A 23,440-nucleotide genomic window follows, 5' to 3' on the forward strand; every position below is an offset into this window, starting at 1 on the left:
AACCAGCTACTCATTGCTTGCTAATTTTATTAAATATTAAAATTTAACCCTTTATATAAAATAAATTAAAAAAATTATGTTATTTGTTAACTATAATTAATTTGTAAATAGATTAAAAGTTGTATACTTAAAAAATATTTAATTTATTTATTTTTCTTAAAAAACAAATTTTAGATAAACTATATCATCCAATAAAATATTGAATTATATTGAGTTTCAAATAATTTACATCTTTTTTATCCGTAATTGTTGTTCCAAAGTAAATCACATTATTTATTATAATTTTATTTTTTGTGGCTTTGATTAACGTTTGAACAAAAAAAAATCACAAATAAGTGGCTTAATTGTAACATTTATCGAAAGATATTGTGATTTTGCTTAAATATATACATATATATATATATATATATATTTTAAATTGAAACTTCTGCAAAATTATGGGATATATTTTGTAATTATCCCTAATAATTTTGTTAAATATCCTAAATACTTGATATAAAGTAAAGAAAAATTAAATTCCAGTAGTGTTGAATTAATACCAAAAGAAAATAAATGCTCTAGTAATATATAAATATATATATATATATATTTGAAATAGTTATAGTAATATATATATATATATATTTTTTTTTTTACAGTTTATGGCAATATATCAATGCTTTAAAGGTATAGGAAGCTTAAAAAATTAAGAAACAATAATGAACAAGTTAGTAGAGGCAAATATTATATAAATCTATTAAAAAAATTAAAATTTTAAACCACAACTATCAGTCTCAAAAACCAGTATGGCCCCCCAGCCAGCGTCGATTGTATTTGATTTTGATTCTAACTAAAAAGGAAAGTGAAATCTTCCATTTTGAAAATACTACTTTTGGTACCAAATATAGCGCAAAGCATAAACATTGTCAAACTTTGAAAAATGTGCCCTCTGATGGTGATGATGAGGCTGGGATAACTTGGGGCGGTGCGATTATATTCATAGCATGCAGCTAAATTTTCTATCTTATTCTTTCAAAACTTTTCGAGGTGAGCTGTCTAATTTAAAAATCATAAGATTTACAGATTCGATTTAATATGATTTAATTTGATGCTAAAAACTGGTAGCAGATTAGTAAAATAATAATAATAAAATAAAAAATCACTAATTAGAATATGACAGATGTTAATTGATTGTATTTAATTTTCCTTTAACATTTTTAACCAAAAATAAACTTTATATATTTGACAATACTATTTTGGTACCAATTATGGCATAAAACATAACATTGTCAAACTTAATGTGCTCTCTACTAAGTGACAATTGGACACAAAGCTATTAGGTTTATTGCATATGGCTAAATTTACTATCTTAATTTAAAAAAAAAAAAAAAAACTTTTCAAGGTAAGTTGTCTAATTTAAAATCACAAGATTTAGACATTCAAATTTTTTTTTTTTTGTTTTGTGGGGGGGGGGGGGGGGGGGGGGGGGAAATTGTTGGTTCAAATTAGATATTTAATTTACATATATGATATCTGTTAAAAAAAAAATTCATATATGATATACTGAAAAAAAATAATAAATTACATCTATGCTAAAATTGAAGTCAGTTTAGAATGGGATTGGGAGCTAATGAGATTGGAAGAAAATAAGTTACAAATTGTCTCATGATCATCTTATAATTCGTATTGCTGATATATATTGTTTAAGTAATAATGCATAATGTTGATAACCTAATAGCATAATTTTCATTTGTTCTAATTAAAAATTGGATGAAAAGGCCGGAAAAAAAAAACGAAAAAAAAAAAAAAACAAAACTTGATACTAAAACAATAAAATAAAAATTCGTTTTCCCACCCATTTATATTTATTATCCTTTTTTCTTTCGTCAAGTCTTATATTGTTTTTATTACCAAAAAGTTTTATTTTGTTTTCTTTTTCAAATTTTTGTGGCTACTTGAAAAAGTTGTAATTTTGTACTTCTTACATGGTAGAAGTGGAGTTTTGCCCATAGATAATTTATTTACAAACTCAATAGAAAACAATTTATCTTTTTCTTATTTATCAGACAAAAAAACTTTACAAAAGATAATTAATTAGGCAAGGTCTAGAATCAAAACTACATATTTAAAGTCCATTTGGCAGAATTCTTTTTTTTTTTTTTGAACAAAAAACTTTATTCAATGGTTAAAAACTCATTTATCCAAAAATAAATATATAAGTTAAAGAAGTATTTTACAAAACAAATGAAAGTAACACAAGAGCAAAAACGTCTTGGCAGGTATATAAGGCCACATTTAAATCCTTTTAAAACCTATTAACAACTCCAACACCATCAACGATTTGGAACTACCTCCGAAATCTTTTTTTTTTTTCTTTTTTGGAAAACCTTTCTCTGTTTTTTCTTTTTTTCTTTTTTAATTTTTTTAAAGATGAGTTAATTGTCATAATTCCAGTGGATTCAAAAGCCATTGGTGACAAAATATCTTACTTCTTTCTAGATATACATATACAATATATGAAAAAATTGGCATACAAAGGGTTCTAAGCTTTTGTTGATGAAACATATAACGTTGCGATCCAAATCTGACAGAAAAATACTTAAATTCTCAACAAGTTCATGACTTGCTTAAGAGGCAAAACCAGACATAACCGGAGGCATGTCCTTAAGTGGCTTTCCATGAAGATAATGGTGGAGTGTCCAACTGCTTATAAGTAGGAATCCGAGTTGCATATCTGTCACCCTTAACAATATCCATTGAAGCAAAAGATTCAAGCTCTACCTTCTCTTCTAGAGTCAGTTTAACAGAAAGAGCTCCAATGTTCTTGTCAAAATTCTCAATCTTGTTAGTTCCCGAAGTAGGATAGACATCATTTCCTTGGTAGCGAACCCATGCCAGAGCTAACTGTGATGGTGTGCATCCTTTTCTTGCTGTCATTTCATTCACACTCTCAAATATTGTTTTGTTGTGCTCTAGATTTTCTGGTTGGAACCTAGGTAGATTCTGCAAACAAAACCGTTAGGAAATTAATAAACTTACAACCAAAATGTGTGTGTATATATATATAACGAGTAGAATAATTATAATGAGATAAAGAAAAGGAACTCAAAGGTAGTTGTTAGAATTAAAATTTCTAGAAAGTTAATATTTATACATTGATCGAGGTAAGAGTTGAACGCTCTTTCTTCAAGACAATATTTGCTCTGCTTCAGTAGTTTTACAGCGATTGTCTTTCAGGATACAACGATCACTTATTTGAATAGTAGCACTCTAAATTCAAAGAATAATGAACCAGACAAAGTTTTCAATTCTCTATATACACATTTGTTAATTGCTTTCAATGCCTTCAACAATAATCTCATATGGTATTTATAGACTTTAGAAGGATATCAAGAAGGGACATAATGATTTAGAAGAAGACATAATGCTTTCAGAAGAAGATATAACAGATAGACTCAGTGTTTTAGGAGAAGACATTGTTTTAAAGAAGACACATTATTTCAAACAGAAGATACATTGATTGGGAAAAGACATATTGATTGGAATATAAACAAACACATGGGAAACATTGCAGCTGTTAGTAACGAAATGATATTAGTTCTAACTTTCTATCAATAGTCATGATATTCCAAAAACAATTTTTTTATTCATTATAAATTTTTAACAATCCCCCACATGAATAAAAATTGATACAATTAGAGAAAATTCACTCAGAAAGTAATTGCTTTAGGAAAGATAGCTTTTGGCTTTGAATCTTCCTTAGTGACAAACTATTGGATTTACAAGCTAATAAGTGAACATGATGTCTTGAACTTTTAACCATTGTTGTAAACCAAGATAATCGAATTCACATAACCACTCTCCAAAACATTGGTGATTCTTTCAGCTGTGTTCAGTTTGGCCCTAAACATTCATCGTTTTTCATAAGTGCTCTAAAGAATTAAAGCTTATAAAAATTCTTATAGAAGCGGCCCCTGCAAACTCACTTAGGTAACTTCCTATTTAGAGTTTCCTGTGATATTGAATAACTCCACTAATAGTGATACGAACATAGGACGACCTGCTCCTAAACCTGTATTATATTAGCCCGGATCTTAATTAAGTTCAAGTTCTAATGGAATTGACCTCAACCCCTAACCAACCTGTTGTTAGAAACCTTGGTATAATGTAAACGCCACAATAGGGGATGGAAAACCTATTGATAAGTTAAGCTAAAACAACCAATTCTCTAATGGTGTTTTAGGTGTTCTCAAAGAACAAAGAGATAATTAATCTCACAAGTATTTTCTTTATCAAATCAAAGTTGTATTCTTATTGAAAAATAAGCCTTTAAATAGGCTTTGAAAGAAACAAAATAAACCTTAAAAACCTAGGAAAAACCGGCCACACACATAAAGAAACCTAGTTGGCCGCGACTATACTTCCTTTCCTAATCTGAGTTTAATTAATTAATTCCTTTATATTAAATTAGGAATTAATTAATTTACAATAAAATAAAAACCTTCCTAAAGTTATTTGTCCAGAAAATAAATAAATAAGAACCCAAAAAGAAATAAAGTCAATCGCAAATTAGGTAACGAGTTGACTTTGACATCTAGGCTGGATTATGTCTTCAACCGAGCTAACTTATGTCTGTCTGATGTCCGAGCTAACTTATGGCCTATCCGAACTAACTGATGTCTGTCCGAGCTAACTTGTGTCTGGCCGAGCTAATTGATGTTTGTCCAAGCTAAGTTATGTCTAGCCGAGCTAACCGATGTCTGTCCGAGCTAAGTTACATCCGATGTCCGAAGTCCGAGATCAGATGTCCGAGGCAAGGCTCCGATGTCCGAGGTAAGGGTGTCCGATATAAAATGTCCAATGTATGGGTATCCGATGTATTAACTTCCACTACTTGGATACTTAAAACAGGTCTTTTATCTTCAGGTATGGACAAGTCCTTTTGAGAATGAATTACTTTCTAGATAAAGGCAGCAAGATTGTCCTTAAACCTCTTAGCTTGAGCCCTAGTGATCGGTCCAGTCTTCATCTGTATCGAATCAGTACCCCAGTGAGTTGTCGGTGGTGCGAGCTCGGGCGGGTTCGCATCATTCCCCTCCTCTTGAAAAGGATTTGTCCTCAAATCGAAGTCATCACCTGCAGCAAAAGGAGATAAATAAGCAACATTAAAGGTGGCACTAACACTATACTCACCCGGTAAATCAAGTTTGTAGGCATTGTCCTTTATCCTCTCCAAAACTTGAAAAGGTCCATCGCCCCTCGGCATGAGTTTGGATTTCCTTTGTTCAGGAAACTTTTCTTTCCTTAAATGCAGCCACACCCAATCTCCAGGTTCAAACACCATTGATTTTCGGCCTTGATTAGCCACCTTTGCATATTGCTCGGTCCTCCTCTCAATATTTGCTCGTGCCTTCTCATGAATTTGCTTTACAAATTCAGCTTTTTGTTTTCCATCTAGATTAACACGCTCACTTAAAGGTAAAGGTGTTAAATCTAATGGAGTCAAAGGATTAAAACCATAAACAATTTCAAATGGAGTAAATTTAGTTGCTGAATGTAAAGACCTATTATATGCAAATTCAACATGTGGCAAACATTCTTCCCAAGTTCTTAAATTTCTACTAATTAATGCTCTCAACAATGCAGACAAGCTTGTATTTACTACTTCGGTTTGTCCATCAGTTTGTGGATGACAAGTAGTTGAAGATAAAAGCTTAGTACCTAATTTAGCCCACAAAGTTTTCCAAAAATAGCTTAAGAACTTAGCATCCCTATCCGAAACAATAGTTCTTGGCATTCCATGCAATCTCACAATTTCCTTGAAAAATAAATTAGCAATATTGGATGCATCATCAGTTTTGTTACATGCAATAAAATATGTCATCTTAGAAAACCTATCTACTACAACAAAAATTGAATCCTTACCTGTCCTTGACCTAGGCAACCCAAGAATAAAATCTATAGACAAATCTACCCAAGGATAGGTAGGAATCGTCAAAGGCTTATACAATCCATGCGGCTTCAATATTGATTTTGTTTTTCGGCACTTCAAACATCTTTCACAAATTCTCTCAACATCTCTCCTCATGTTAGGCCAATAAAAATGTTCTTGCAGCAAGGATAAAGTTTTTAAAACACCAAAATGACCCATCAAACCACCCCCATGTCCTTCCCGAACCAATAATTCCTTAATACTACAATTAGGCACACAAAGTTTGTTTTCCTTAAACAAATATCCCTCAAATATGTAAAATTTATTAAATCCATGTTTCAAACAGGTTCTAAAATTTTCTCCAAAGTCACTATCATGCTCATAAAGTTCTTTCAATTGTTCAAATCCAAGCAATCTAGCATCTCAAGTATAAAAGAGTACATACCTTCGGGATAATGCATCGGCAACCACATTTTCCTTACCTTTTTTGTAGTGGATTACATGGGGAAAGGTTTAAATAAATTCAATCCACTTGGCATGCCTTCGGATGAGCTTTCCTTGACCCTTGAGATGCTTCAAAGACTCATGATCCGTATGAATCACAAACTCTTTTGGCATGAGATAATGCTGCCACTTCTCCAAAGCCCTCACCAAAGCATACATCTCCTTGTCATAAGTCGGGTAGTTTAGGGCACCTCCATTTAATTTTTCACTAAAGTAGGCTATGGGTCTTCCTTCTTGCATTAAGATAGCTCCAATACCTACACCCGAAGCATCATACTCAATTTCAAATGTCTTAGAAAAATTTGGCAAAACTAACAAAGGTGCATTACACAATTTTTCTTTCAACAAATTAAAAGATTTTTCTTGTACTTCCCCCCATTTGAAGCCAACATTCTTCGTGACAACTTCATTCAATGGTGCTGCTATGGTACTAAAATCCTTGACAAATCTTCTATAAAAGCTTGCCAAGCCATGAAAGCTCCTCACTTGGGTGATAGAAGTAGGAACCGGCCACTCTTGAATTGCCTTCACCTTAGCTTGGTCAACTTTGATTCTTGCAGCACTTACTACAAATCCTAGAAACACAAGCTCATCTTTGCAAAATTCACATTTTTTAATGTTAGCAAACCATCTTTCTTTTCTAAGAACTTGCAAAACTTGCCTAAGTTGATCCACATGGTCATCCAAATTTCAGCTATATATTAGAATGTCATCAAAATAAACAACCACAAATTTACCAATAAATGGACGCATTACATGATTCATAAGCCTCATCAAAGTACTAGGTGCATTGGATAATCCAAAAGGCATAACTAACCACTCACACAGCCCATATTTAGTTTTGAATGCGGTTTTCCATTCATCACCTTCTTTCATTCTAATTTGACGATAACCACTCCTAAGATCAATTTTTGTAAACATGCAAGCACCATGCAACTCATCAAGCATATCATCTAATCTAGGAATGGGATGTCTATATTTGATGGTAATGTTATTTATAGCCCTACAATCAACACACATTCTCCAAGAACCATCCTTTTTAGGTACCAACAAAACAGGAATAGCACATGGACTTAAACTCTCACGAATGTATCCTTTATCAAGCAAATCACTTACCTATTTTTGCAGCTCCTTTGTTTCTTCGAGATTGCTCCTATAAGCTGGTCTATTTGGTATGGCAGCACCTGGAACAAAGTCAATTTGATGTTCTATCCCTCTAATAGGTGGTAGTCCACTTGGAATCTCATTTGGGAAGACATCTCCAAATTCCTTCAAAAGAGAAATCATTGAACTTGGCAATTCAAGTTCTTCAAAGTTAGTTTGATCATTAAAATAATTTTCTTTATAAATCATGACCAGCAAAGGTTTCTTACACTCAATAAGCTTATTAATATCCCCTAAACTCAAATAAAAATTGCTACTTAACCTTTCTTTTCTTTCTTTTTCTTTTTTTTCCTTGGATTGGCGCAAACCTTCGGATTTCTCTTCCTTCTCCAAGCTCTCAGGTTTGCCACTTCCTTTTCCCTCTCTTTCGGTTTTCCCTTGATCTTTCCACTCAATATGAACCTTAGAAACCTTACCTTGGTCAGCAACCTCAATCTTACCTTCTTGAAAGGATGGTGAAACCGTTGGTGCCATACTTGCTTTTTCCTTGAGCTTTTCGGCTTCTCTCCTTTGTTGCATTTGTAATTGGTCTTTGTAAACCTCTTTAGGAGATAATGGTTCCAGCTTGACCTTCTTCCCTTTAAACCTGAAAAAAATACTATTTTCTCGACCAAAATGAGTAGCATCTTTATCAAATTTCCATAGTCTACCTAGTAGTATATGTCAAGCAATCATGGGAACAATATCATATAAGACTACATCCTCATATCTACCTACACTAAATTTTACTTTGGCTTGTTTATTTACCCTCATCTCACCACTATCATTTAACCATTGTAACCTATAGGGTTCTGGATGTTTAATTGTTTTCAAACCTAATTTATCAACTACAAGATTACTTATCACATTGGTACGTTTATTTACCCTCATCTCACCACTATCATTTAACCATTGTAACCTATAAGGTTCTGGATGTTTAATTGTTTTCAAACCTAATTTATCAACTACAAGATTACTTATCACATTGGTACAACTCCCACTATCTATAATCATGCTACAGATTTTACCTTGTATTTCGCAGTGAGTGTGGAAGATGTTTTCTCTTTGTATCTGCTCTTCATCTTTGTAGACAGCAAGTACTCTCCTTGAAACCAAGCTCAACTCGGCATTAGATGTATCTACAGGTTCGGCTTCATCTTCATTGCAATCCTCCTCTTGCTCGGTTTCAGCCCCACTAGCCTCACTCTCAGATTCCACCTCTCCATTATCCTTAATTACCATTATCCTTCTATTCAGGCATTGGCTGGCTATATGTCCTCTTCCTTGGCACTTGAAACAAATAATTTCTCTTGAATTTTGAGGTTTAGATTCAGATTTTACCTCACCTTTAATGGCTTGGGCAGATTCGGCTTTAAATTCTCTTCTTGCCCGGTTGGTAGCTTCTTCACCAAGCTTCGGTTTCAGCTTGCTTTCATAAGTAGAATTGTTTTTCCAGCCACTTGAACTTGTCCTTCCACTGCTAGAAACTCCTCCAAATCGTGTACTAACACCCCTCCTCTTGAATTGGTTCTCAAGCTTAATTGCTACATGCAACATCTCTTCCAATTCCAAGTATTGTTGTAATTCAAGCTGGTTGGCAATGTCACGGTTTAACCTTCCAAGGAATCTTGCCATTGTTGCCTCCCTATCCTCATTCATATTCAGCCTCATCATTAACATTTCCATCTCTTTATAATAATCTTCCACGGACCTACTTCCTTGAGACAAAGATTGAAGCCTTTGATGCAACAACCTATGGTAATGGGATGGCACAAACTATTTCCTCATGGCTCCTTTCATTTGTCGCCATGTCGAGATTAAGTCATTACCAACTCTCCTTCGGGTATTTTGCTCATTGGTCCACCATTGGAGTGCATAATGTCCAAACTCCATTGCTGCCAACTTCACCTTCTTACCTTCCGAATAGTTATGGCAGTAAAAAATTATCTCCATTTTTTCTTCCCACTCCAAATAAGCTTCGGGATCACTTTTACCCATAAAAGGTGGGATGTTAATCTTGATATTTCCCAAATCATCATCTGTATCTTCCCTCCTATATCTTCCACAGCCAGCTCTATCTTGGACAGTAAAAGTTTCATCCATACCTTCTTCAAAGTCTCCACCGAATGGCTCCTCATCAAATTCCTTTCTTGGTCTCTTGCGACCTCCTCGTCCTCCATGGAATTCTTGCCTATTTCTTGTGTTCGGCATTCCTTGTGAGGCTTCTAGCCTTCCCATTCTTTGATTCATATGCTCAACTTGAGCACTAATCCGTTGTGTTAACTCCAAAACAGCTCTCATGTCCACTTGATCTCCACTCCCGGTAGCTCGGGCATCGCCATGGAATGCTACGGAGTCTTCCTCATTGATCCTCAAGGGTGGATCTCCTCTTCTTATTCTAGAATCTGCCATGTTAGTAAAATATTGCAAAAATAAAATAAATCCTCACAATATTCACTCCCTCACGTGTTTCACTCAAATAAGGTCTCGACACTTGTGTTTGCACATTAGTTTCGGCTTTTACCCTCTTTTAAGCTCACACACTCTTGCATTTTTCCACTCAATGAATTATCTCAAAGTTCTAATTAAAACACCCACAAAACAGTAATTAGATCACTAGTATGTTTTAATTAAACTTATCAACAAAACAGTAAGCAAAAAGTAGGCAATACTGAAAGAATCCAACAAATCCTAATTTTTCAGCTTTCTAGACAAGAAAACACAAAATAATGGGAAAACGTTGGAATTTTTGAAAACTGCACCAGATGGTAGTAGATTATGAGTTCAAGAATAAAATTCCAGAAAAAGAAATTCAAATACGAACAAGAATCAAAGAGAACAAAAATATAGAAAAGTTGTTGGTTGTTGTTCTTTGTAATTCAAGTTTTGTATCAATTCCTTTAACTAATTTTAATCCAAATAATTTAAGCACCCAAAATCCAAATATCCAGCAGCAAAGATAATTTCCTAGAAACTCAAATAAATAATAAAAAAAAAAAAACCAGCTGCTCCAATAAATTTCCAGCAAATAAATCACACTCCAACAAACCGAAATATATATATATATTTTTGTTCGGCTTTACCTCTTCCTTTATTTATTTATTTTTTTTCACTCACAGAACACAAACAACTGTAGTAGCAAGAATAATTACCAAAATTGCAATTTCAATTCCAAAACAAACACCAAACCCGTGACCTCCAAATAAACACAAATGTGCAGTTTTTTTTTTTTTTTAAATGTTGCCGCAAACTTCTTTTTTTTTTTTTTTTTTTGAATATATGAATGCAAATATTTAAGACTAAAACAGCAAAGAAAAATCAACAAAAACCAAAATCAACAAGAACAATGATGAAAAACAACCAACAAACTAGGAAACAAAAATACGATAAAACTAGGAAATCCTAATTCAACTAGGAAGGAATTTTTTTTTTTTTTTTTAAGATGCAGAACGTGTATAGAATGGATGCAACCTTAACCTAATGCTAAAATTGTAGAATAATACAAAAACAAATAAAGCAAATAAAGATAGATCAAACCTGAACAAAATTTAGCTTTGATACCAAATGATAAGAACCTAGGACGACCTGCTCCTAAATCCGTATTATATTAGCCCGGATCTTAATTAAGTTCAAGTTCTAATGGAATTGACCTCAACCCCTAACCAACCTGTGGTTAACAACTTTGGTATAATGTAGACACCACAATAAGGGATGGAAAACCTATTGATAAGTCAAGCTAAAACAACCAATTCTCTAATGGTGTTTTAGGTGTTCTCAAGAACAAAGAGATAATTAATCTCACAAGTATTTTATTTATCAAATCAAAGTTGCATTCTTATTGAAAAATAAGCCTTTAAATAAGCTTTGAAAGAAACAAAATAAACCCTAAAAACCCTAGGAAAAACCGGCCACACACATAAAGAAACCTAGTTGGCCGCGACTATACTTCCTTTCCTAATCTAAGTTTGATTAATTAATTCCTTTATATTAAATTAGGAATTAATTAATTTACAATAAAATAAAAACCTTCCTAAAGTTATTTGTCCAGAAAATAAATAAATAAGAATCCAAAAAGAAATAAAGTCAATTGTAAATTAGGTAACGAGTTGACTTTGACATCTAGGCTGAATTATGTCTTCAACCGAGCTAACTTATGTCTGCCTGATGTCCGAGCTAACTTATGGCCTATCTGAACTAACTGATGTCTGTCCGAGCTAACTTGTGTCTGGCCGAGCTAACTGATGTCTGTCCGAGCTAAGTTATGTCTGGTCGAGCTAACGGATGTCTGTCTGAGCTAAGTTACATTCGATGTTCGAAGTTCGAGATCAGATGTCCGAGGCAATGCTCCGATGTCCGAGGTAAGGGTGTCCGATGTATGGGTATCCGATGTATCAGCTTCCACCACTTGGATACTTAAAACAGGTCTTTTATCTTCAGGTATGGACAAGCCCTTTTGAGAATGAATTACTTTTTGGATAAAGGAAGCAAGATTGTCCTTAAATCTCTTAGCTTGAGCCCTGGTGATCGGTCCAGTCTTCATCAGTATCGGATCAGTACCCCAATGAGTTGTCGGTGATGCGAGCTTGGGCGGGTTCACATCAAATAGTAATGCAATTTTACTTCTTTCAAATATACACTTGATTTGTCAAGACATTTTATATTTGTTATTATCTAAGTTTCTAAAGCTCAAAAACATAATCCTAACATTGTGGATGGAATTATTTAGATTAATCAATACATGTACGCTTACCATCTCTTCAAAGCAAAGCACGGTAGTAAACTATGTCAATTGAAACTAGATAAATTGAAACAACCAAAATAAGCAAAAAATTCTGCCAACATGCTAAATTTCAAGCATCAAAGCTATCAATATTTCCAAGACACATGGGAAACCCTCACAGAGACAAATGAATAAAGTAGACCAACCTCACAAAGTTTGGTTTCACTATATAATTCCAACACATAGTTTTATCAAGCTGTAAGCTATTCTTCACAGGCTTTTTACTAGTAACTGGAATAAGCTATAGCTTTTTCATAACTTGATGTATTAAGAATTCTTACATTTTTATTGTTGTATGAAATTTCTTTATGGAAAATGCTCTTTGCCTAAAGCAATTGTAAAGCACGTAGACTTTCAGTATGTTGGTTACCAACTTTGGTTGAATGCCTAAATCTCTCTCTATTATAAAAAAAGAAATACAAAGGAAGAAGGTTTTGGTGGTACCTTTCTTGTCCAACATCTTTAGTATTATTACATTTATATATATAGTCTTGTCCAATCTTTTTAGTATGTCAGGCACACCTTGATAGTTACCAAGACCTCTTTCAAGGATTGAGATTTAAATGCATTTGAGATTTATATGAATTCTCATATTGTTTATTTTATTCACCTAAAATTTTAATATTTTACTAAATCGTGTAATCCCAAATAATAAAAAAGGTCATGATGGAAAACTGACAAATGAAAGACAAAATAGAAGAAGAATTCAAGCTTCAATCCCTATGTGGACACTCTAACTTTAAGCTTCAATCCCTAAGTGGACAATCTAACGTAAACACTCTCCCTAGCAATGCAAATACTGAGTCAAAATTTTTTGAAAACCAAGTCATATAAATATATACTAGTTTAGCAATTTGATATCCAATTTAGCTTTATCAAAAAAAAAAAAAAAAAAAGATAAAAACCCATTTAGGAATTAATAAAAAGAAACAAACAACAATCAATTTTAATAAAATGAAAGATGAGAAAGAAAGAAAAGGAGCAGACATTGTGACTCACATTGGGACTTTGGTGTCAAATTGATGCTGGTAACAGAGATCAACACTATCAACTCCAAGCCATTTCACACTGGCCTTATAAGCGGCTCTCACATACTGAGGATCACCTCAAATCTCTCTCTTGCCTTCCTTAACACATATACCAAATTTGGTAGCAACCTCAACTTTTTCTCTCACTCCATCTCTGAGTGCCTGTCCATTTTCAATTCACCAACTCAAAAATCCAAAACAAACTTACCCAAATTGAGAAAAAAGAAAATCCTAAAATGGGGTATGTTTGGAAGAATTAAAAAAAAAAAATTTGACCTTTCCTAGAAGGATTTTGTTGGTGTAAGGACTGTACGAGTTGGAGGTGTCGAGGAGGGTTATGCCAGAGTTGATGGTGTGGTGGATGAGAGATATCATTCCGAAATCAGGCTTCAGAGGGCCATAGAAATCTAACATGCCCATGCATCCAAGTCCCTGTGCCGATACCTTTAGACCTTGTGAACCAAGCTTGATTCTTCTCACTTATGTAATTCAAACATAGACTATACTTTCATATACATATATATAGATAAGATGGATTGGATGGATTGAGACTAAGGAGTTCAAATTGAAGATTGAAAAGGAGGAGTCGAAAAGGAATAGAAATAATGGAAGTTTGGATAAGAGAATTGTTAGAAAAAAATTTGACACCGGGCATGACTGATTGTGCGAGCGTGCCACCTTCTAGATTGAAGGAAATGGAGAAAACAATAATAATAACAATTGCAAAAATATGATAAAATCATATGATTGTATCTAATTGCAGAGAAGAAACAATTAAGAAGGTTCAAATGCCTTAATGATTAAGAAAAATAAATACGAACAATACTAATAATAATAAAATAGGTGATCTAAGGACCAGCACAAAATTAAATGGCTAAAACTAAATAATAAGTGGCCTAAGGGCCAATACTAAATAAAATCTAAATAATAAGCAGCCAAAAGATCTATTCTATATTGAAAACTAGAATTAAAAATGAGAGAATTATTCTAGTGTACAGAGATATAGTAGAAGTTAAGGTCCCTCCAATGAGCAAATGAGGCTTCATTATATAGTAAAAGAAGCCACCCATAAATCTTTTACTTTTCCGATGTGGGATAATTGAAAACTTATAATTCTAAAATCCAAATGGTTTTCCTTCTCCTAATCCATATGGGATATTTTTCCTTATGCTTCTTTATTATCTTAAACCGAAAATATTGGTACAAACATTGTCCCCCCCCCCCCCCAACATGTTTCATTAAATTAGAATAATTTGATTAAACATGTAATATTTCAATTTTTAAGTCTGAGCTCTCCATACTAGTACCCTACGATAGCCATCGATATGATCATGTTGGTCTTTGAATGTCTTTGCCTATGGTATTTGGTCTTCTGTTCGGACTAAAATTCCTTCGGATCATGCTTCATAGTCTCACAAACAGTCATATTTAAAATGAATTTTTAAATTCCTTCGGATCATGCTTCATAGTCTCACAACCAGTCATATTTAAAATGAATTTTTCAGTAGCTCCGAAATGCATGCTCAAACCTTTATTCATATTGTTCTTGATCTTTGACTGTCCAAAGTCTCAATTGGTTTGGAGGTTATAATGTTCATTCTTCCACCTAAGGTTGTTTAACCTGGCCTGATATGGTTGAGGGATGCCATATCGACAATACCTCTGGTTACGGCCCTAGTGCATAAGCGGTTACCCCTCGGCCCATATTCAATTTCTGGCAGGTGGAAAAACGTACAGTTGGCTCTTATGTCCCATGTCTTCAACGTGTTTCATTATTGTTGGTGCAACCATAAAGGCCTGCACTTTAGTAGATGCAATCACCATCATTCTTGATACAGCTTAAAAGGCTAGCACCGTGGTAGATGTGACTGAAGATATTATTAGGATGGATGCAGCCCTAAAGGCCCACATTTCAATAGGTGTTGATATGACTTGAACGGCCTGCATTGGAAAGGGTGTAACATGGGGAGCCAGCTTTGGGGCAAAGGCGGCCTTGGAGGCCAGCACTCCTGTAGGTGTAAATGCTGCTTGGAGTTCCTACAACTGGATAGATGTGGCTTGATTGGCCAGCATCGGGACGGAGGCGGCCGTGGAGGCTAGCACTCCTATATGTGTCGATGCGGCCTGTAGATCCTGCAACTAGATGGATGCAGCCTGGAGGGCCAGCATCGGGGCTGAGGCAGCCTTGGAGGCCAGCATTGTTATAGGTATCGATGAGATTTAGGATTCCTGTAACTGGATAGATGCGGCCTAATTGGTCAGCATCCTATAGGGTCAATGAAGCTTCCGCAACAGGATGAGCCGCTTAGAGGGCTAGCTTCAGGGTAGAGGTGGCCTGTGGAGCTAACATCGATAAGTATGCAGCCTGATTGGCTAGCATTGAGGCAAAGACGACCTTGGAGGCCTGCACTTGATACTCATTCTGATCATAAATTGGCCACATGCCTTCCAATGTGGCTTGGAGGGACTGTAACTGATGGTGCATGAATTCGAATGATGCTGCCATCTTTCTATTATGCTCTTTTACATCATGACTCATCTGACATAAATTATCTCGAATGACTTTATCATCATTTGAAGTCATCTCAACTTCTTAGTTGATGGGTCCCACTGGTGTGCCAAAAAATATGTTGAAAAAAAAATCCAACATCAGGCATCTCTGATTGTGCAAGCGTGCCACTTTTTAGATTGAAGGAAATAGAGGAAGTAATAATAACAATAATGGCAAAAATAAAATAAAATTAGACGATTGTATTTAATTGCAGAGAACAAACAATTAAGAAGGTTTTCATACCTTAATGATTAAAGAACTTTAATCAACCAAGAAAAATAAATAAGAACAATACTAATAATAATAAAAATTAAAGCCAATAAAATAGGCAGTCTAAGGACCAGCACAAAATTTAATGGCTAAAACTAAATAATAAATGGCCTAAGGGCCAACACTAAATAAAAATTAACTAATAAGCGGCCAAAACGCCTGCTCTATATTGAAAACTAGAACTAAAAATGAGATAATTATTCTAGTGTAAAGAGATGTAGTAGAAGTTGAGGTCCCTCCAATGAGTAAATGAGGCTTCAATATATAGTAAAAGAATCCATTCATAAATTTTTTACTTCTCTGATGTGGGATAATTGAAAACTTATAATTCTAAGACCCAAATGGTTTTTCTTCTCCTAATCCATGTGGTATATTTTTCCTTACGCTTCTTTATTATCTTAGACAAAAAATATTGGTACAAACAAGAATATTCGGTAGCCATTTTACTATCGCTACTGTAATGGATGTAGTATCTTAACTGAACCGATGAAAGAGCTTACATGGACGTAATATTTGAGAGAGTTTTCAATATGCTCTTTTTAAAATAAAACATGGGGTTTGATGCTCTAATTGTTGAAACCCAATTTTACTTTATATAAAGTTTTAAATAAACTCATTTATCGCTATAAAATTTTTAATGAACAATTTTAATTATTTCACTAATTATAATTTTATATTTCAACTAGCATTTATTTCTGTGTGATGCACGATATGTATAATTATAACAGATGTTGTAATCATAATAAATGATATTAAACATAATCCATAATTATTAATTATATTTGAAAATTTACTTAAAAATTTTATTACTAATAAGTATATTTGGATTTTTCTTTTTCAATCTATGCTATAAAAGTTTGTTAAAAACTATAAATTTGAAATTCAAATTCAAAAATTACCTAAATAATTGTTTTTATCTATGAAATTTTCCTATTTAATTTTTCCATCTATGAAATTTTGATTCAAATTCAAATGCATTTATATAATTTATTTAAATTCAAAAGTATTTAAATAATATTTTCCGTCTATGGAATTCAAATTTATTTATTTTAGTTCCTTACAAATAATTAATTTTCATATATTAAATACTCATAATGTAATTTTATTATTATTATTCTTATTTATTCTATAGATATACTTTTACTTTATAAGGTAAATTATTTATGGAATTCAATTAAAAAATATTTATCTATTTAATTTTTTTAATCTATAAAATTCAAATTCAAATTCAAATCTAAATGTTTTTATATGATTTAATTCAAATTCAAATGTATTTATATAATATCTTTCATCTATGAAATTAAAATTAAAATTTAAATATATTTTTTAATTCTTTGTTAATAATTAATTTTTAGTATGTTAAATCCTTATATTTAATTTAATTAGATAAACAATTCGATTTAAACGAAATAATATATTTTTTTTAATTTTAAGGGTCTTTTATTTTATATATATTTTAAAATGTTTTTGATAAAATAAATATTTTTATTAAATTTCATAACTCATTGTTTCTATTTACAAATATTTATACCATATATGGAATATTTTATTTTATAAATATTAGTTAAATCCTGTACAAATATGTATATTTATAATTAATGAAAATCATGCATTCACATATTTCTGAAAAATCTTCAACTTTGTTTTATATTAAATATCAGATATTGGATAATTTAATATTAAATATTAAATATTAAAATTATAGATAATTATTAATTTTCCAATTTAAATTTAAATTTAATAATTATAACTCCATATCAAATTTATCCATTTTGTATATTTAAGAATATAATAATATAATTATAAAAAATAATTAAATAGTATAACAATTATTTAATACTATTATCATTCTTGTTAATAAAATAAAATCATCATGGGATAGTAATTAAGATTCGAGATTGAATAAGATCATAAAAATCAACTCAGTCATAATCATAAATCAAATTAATGATCATTAGTGTTGTAAAATTTTCATTACATTGTAAGTTTTTAATTATACTTTTAAATACAAAATTCACGTTTTATATAAAATTGATTTTATACTGTTCCATATTAATTAAATCTTGTCATATGTGGACATATTTATATAAGTACATTTTGAGCACTTTTCGGAAAATATTGAAAAAATAGATTATCATTTTGAATTTCTGATATAAAGATCAATTTCATTAGTAATTACCATATATTAATCTTATTATTTTATAATAAAATTTTATTTATTGCATATCTATATATAAATATGCATTAGTATATGGAGTTTTTGTGTGAAATATCTTTAATAATAAAAATATCTTTTATTTTATATATATGTATATATATATATATATCTAATCTTTAAAAAATTCAAAAAGTAACCAAGGAGAGAAAAAAATTTCTCTTGCCAAGTTTTATTCCATCACCAAAAATAAAATCTTCATACCCACATATTATGGAAATTTTGAAAAATTAAGATCAAAGAGGTGATTTCATTGGTAAATTGATATTTATCCTCAAGTAAAATAATTAAAATTTAATTAGTTTTAGGGTTAATTAAATATATCAACATTTTCCTTATTAGTAGTTAATTTCTTTATTTTATTTTTATATTTTTTAAATAGACATTATTAAAATATATATTAGGCAACAATTAGGCCATAATTCCGTTATAATATATATATATATATATATGTATATGTTTAGGCCATAATTCTATTATAATACATATTAGGCCATCTAATATTATGCCATATATATGTATAATTCCGTTATAATATATATGTATACTAGTTAGGCCATAAATATATATTTGGTAAATAAGATAAAATCAAATATTTTATTTATTTTCAATTTATTTCCAAATTATTAGTTATCATATGTAATTTTATCAATTGTTTAATAGTTTAATAGTTATGAATATTTATATCAAAAATTAATTTTATATATATTTGGTTATATTTATAAAAGAAAAAATAATAAATAATAATAAATAAAATAAAATAAAAATAAAAATAGTGCTTTCGTAAAGAATTTAGAAAAATGGTATGCTGATACATGATGCATATGCTTTTTTTTTTAATATATTATATAGATTTTTTTAAAATACTAATATGATGTAAGTTGGAAAAGGAAAAAAAGAAAAAAAAGAATCATAATTGTTTATAGGAAATGCCAAATAAAAAAATAATTACAATACATACCATTGAAATTGAATAAAAAAACCTCACTCTTTATTTGTTTTTTTAAATTCTTTAAAAGGCTATTTATTTTGAAAACTAGCATAAAAGGGTTATTTATTCTTTGCATCTTTTAATTTTGGTGGTCATCTACTTTACATTTTCATACTTTACTGCTTGTGTATTTATAATATATTCTTTTATTTTTAATTTTTTTTAAAGTATATTAGCACTGCTATATTCCAAATTATATCCGATCTTATATATTACATCTTAAATAATTTCTTTTGATATTTTGCACCCCAACTGACCAAAAACTTGCATCATTTTTTTTTTTTTTTTTTGTAAGTATATTAGCATCATTGCTCATATTATGATATGTAGACATCAAAAAGTGTTCCGATAATCCATCAATATTTTTCCTTTTCTGCTGTTTTTGTCCCTGGAAAATTTACTTTTTCTGTCAAGAAATGGTTAGGGGAAAAACTCAGATGAAGCCTATGGGAAATGCAGCAAGCAGGCATGTAACCTTCTGAAAAGCGAAGACATGGACTGCTCAATAAAGCTTTCGAGCCATCGATTTTTTGTGATGCTGAAGTTTCACTTATAATTTTCTCTCCAAAAGGAAAGCTATGAGTTTTCAAGCTCTAGTTAAGTTTCAGAATTATACTAGTTACTTTTAAAAAAAAAAAAAAAAAAAGGGGAAAAAACCTGATTTTCTTATATTTTTGGAAACCCATTTAATGATTTCTATTATTGTTTGTGAAATTTTTTGATTTAAAAAGCTGGTTCCAGTTTCGTACAAGTTAGCTGGGCAAAGTCATTAGACATAAAAATATGTAAAGTCCATATTTAAAATCCACATAATGTTGTAATTTTTTAAATTTTTTTTAAATTTTTTTTATTTTATATATGTACTTTTCTACTTTGAAGTTTAGTATTGTATAATTTGGGCTTTAATTTTAATTTGAGTTAATCAGGCTTGAAGTTGCAAAATCGTTTTAAATTGGTTAATTGTTGACAGTGGTATTAAAATTAACAATGTTGACGTATGCATGATGTCATTTGATATTATAATTATTTTTTAAAAATAAAAAAATATATATTTTAAAAAATTTTGAAAAAATTTATTTGTTATTTTTCCATTTTATATTCATGGTTTTTAGTTTGGAAAATTGTATTCATTCCATTTTTATTTAAATTAATTATAATGCTTACCATTATAATTAAATATTTTTCGATCCACTATTAGATAAAAAAATAAAAATAAAAATAAATTGAAGTTTTTGGTAGAATAAAAATAATTTTAATAGATTTAAAATTTAAAAAAAAAACTTTTTATGCCCATAACCAAAAAGAAAAAAAAAAGACCAAAATAGCAAAATAGAAATTAGACCTAAAAATGTTTTTTGATCTAATTTTTACCATAATTCATTTTTTAGAAATAAAAATAATTTTTAAAAAAATATATTTATTATTTTTTTATTTTATAGACCAAAATGGTCTAATTTTTCCAATTAATTTTTTTTTTCCATTTGAGCAAAAAAAAAAAAATCACTCAAAATGGAAAAAAAAAATTAGACGAAAAAATTAAAATGGAGGCCATTTTTCAATTTTTCCATTTTGGTATGTTCTAATTAATTTCTCCCTTTTTCCATTTTTGCCTCCATTTTGGTTTATAAAGTGGTCTAATTTTTCCCCTTTTAAAAAAAAAAGATTATTTTAATTTTTGATCTAATTTTTATTTTGGTATTTTGATCTTATTATTTTTAATTTTTGGTCTAATAAAAAAATTCTATTTCTATTTTTATTTTTATTTTTCGTTCTAATTTTAGGCCAAAAATATTTAGTTATGATTGTGGATTCTTTAATTTAAATGAAACAAGAATGAATACAATTTTTCAAATAAAAATCCATATATATATACAATGGAAAATAACATATTTATTTTTTAAATGAACTTTAAAAATTTATTTTATTTTTTAATTTTTGATCTAATTTTTATTTTGGTATTTTTTGGTTTAGACATAAATTTTATTTTAAATTTTTATCTAATAAAATTATTTTTATTAGATCAAAAATTTAACATTTGTTTTAATTTTAATTATTTTGGTTTAATTTTAAATTCAAAAATAGTTAATTATGATTGTGAGTATTTTAATTTAAATAAAAAATAAATGGATACAAATTTTCAAATGGAAAACTATAAATATAAAATGCAAAAATAACAAATATATTTATTTCAATTTTTTTAAAAAAATATTTTTTATTTTTAAAAAGCAATTATAATTTTAGCATGATGTCATGCTGATATCAGCTCTGTTGTCAGCTTTAATACCACCGTTAGAAATAAGATAAACTTGTAAATATTTTCAAACTTCAAAACCTAATTTATCCAAATCAAAGATTCAAAGCTGAAAATACAATTTTGAAATTTTAGGAAGCAAAGTGAAATTTATCTAATTGTTTAAAATGCTATTTTATTTTAAAAGCTATACATTTTAAAATCAATAGAATCATTGAAAATACTTTTATGTTTTTAATCCACACGTTTTTTTTTTTTCTTTGCGTCTTTTAATTTTGATGGTCATCTACTTTCCATTTTCGTACTTTACTGCTTGTATATTTCTAATATGTTATTTTATGTTTTTTTTTAATTTTATTATTAGTATTTGTTCTCTCTTTCATTATAGAAGTCAAAAATATTATTTGTTAGGAATTGATGACGTGGCTCCAGAAATAATTTGAGTTAAAATGGTAAAAGGTCTTCCTGTGGGAAGACTTGCAAAATAAGGCCCGTTTGTTGATAGGTATTTTTTTTCTTTTTTCTTTTTTTAAATAAATTAAAACACAAACAGTTGTTTCATCCTATAATGTTTCTTATATATATATATATATATATATATATATATATATTTATATAAAGCTTTTGGTTAAAAAATTGAAAACCAACTTTTTTTACGCTTTCATTTGTTTTTTCTTTGGAGACAAGCGTTTGGAATTTGAGTGTAGTTGCTTGGCCACGTTATTTGTTTACTTTATTTTTCACCACGTATGTTTCGTAATTTTTTTTTATTTCGTCAAAATGCCACCTTTTATACTTAAAATATAATTTTTAGATTCTTAAAATGCTAAGAAAATTTCATTTATACAGTTTTATCATTATTTTATTTATACTTCATCGTTTGAAAAATCATTATATATCAAAAGTGACTCATTTTCCAATTTTACCTGTTAAAAGCCAAAACTGTATTTTTATAATTTTATTCAATTATAAGACACTGAATTTTAACTTCTCTTTACCTTTTAATTGTTAAAATCAACTAACAAAAACTTGTTAAAACTAACAAATGAGCTTGTTTGTGTAAATATAGAAAACTGAAAGAAGCTTAATCATGATCTTTCAAAAATGTGTGGTTTTAGTGTCATAAAACAAAAGTGAGGGGGTGTAAAATGAAATTTCTCCTAAAACTTTCATTGAAATGAAATCTGAGAGACTTTAAGGTTCTATTTGGGAAGTTATAAAGTTGAGAGGGAAACTGATTTTCAAAATTTAATTTTTTGAGAATTAATTTTTTTATGATATATTTGGTGAGTAATAGGAAAGTTGGGACTTGTAAGTAATTAAATTTAATATTATATAAAAAAATTAAGGGCAAATATTTATTTTTAAAAAAATTTAAAACTATTTTTTCTGGAATTATCAAAGTGACACTTTTATAGATGAGAACAACTTTCCCACATATTTTCCTTTATTACTGGGAATCTAATTCTTTGGGTCCATATTTTTTCATCTCATAATAAATATCCAAATAAAAGAAAGTTATTATTTTTTCAAAAAAATTATATTCCCACTAATTTTACCATTATCCAAACATGCCATAAGAGCATCTCTAATGGCTTTCTAGATTGCTATATTTTTGTTGCCACATCAAAAATATAAACAGAGATTAAAAAAAAAAAAACCTTCTTTAATAGCTTTGTTTATAGATTTTGTTAAATTGATGTATCAAAAAATAAATAGATATTGTCAAGAAAACTATTTATTTTAGATAGCTTGTTAAATAATGTGACTCATAAGAAAAATTCATGTCAAGATAT

The 23,440-nt window shown here is 29.9% G+C and overlaps 1 protein-coding gene and 1 pseudogene across 1 annotated transcript in view; one reads left to right on the forward strand and one right to left on the reverse strand.

The window, feature by feature from the left end:
• The window catches only part of LOC107422148 (putative lipid-transfer protein DIR1), a 324,822-nt gene that overhangs the window by 176,857 nt on the left and 124,525 nt on the right, over window positions 1-23,440 (forward strand). The window lies entirely within an intron of this gene.
• On the reverse strand, window positions 2,644-14,687 carry LOC107422159 (probable aldo-keto reductase 4; annotated as a pseudogene).

This window comes from Ziziphus jujuba, chromosome 3 (genome assembly GCF_031755915.1).
Source record: "Ziziphus jujuba cultivar Dongzao chromosome 3, ASM3175591v1".
In the NCBI taxonomy this organism is placed as follows: Eukaryota; Viridiplantae; Streptophyta; class Magnoliopsida; order Rosales; family Rhamnaceae; genus Ziziphus; species Ziziphus jujuba.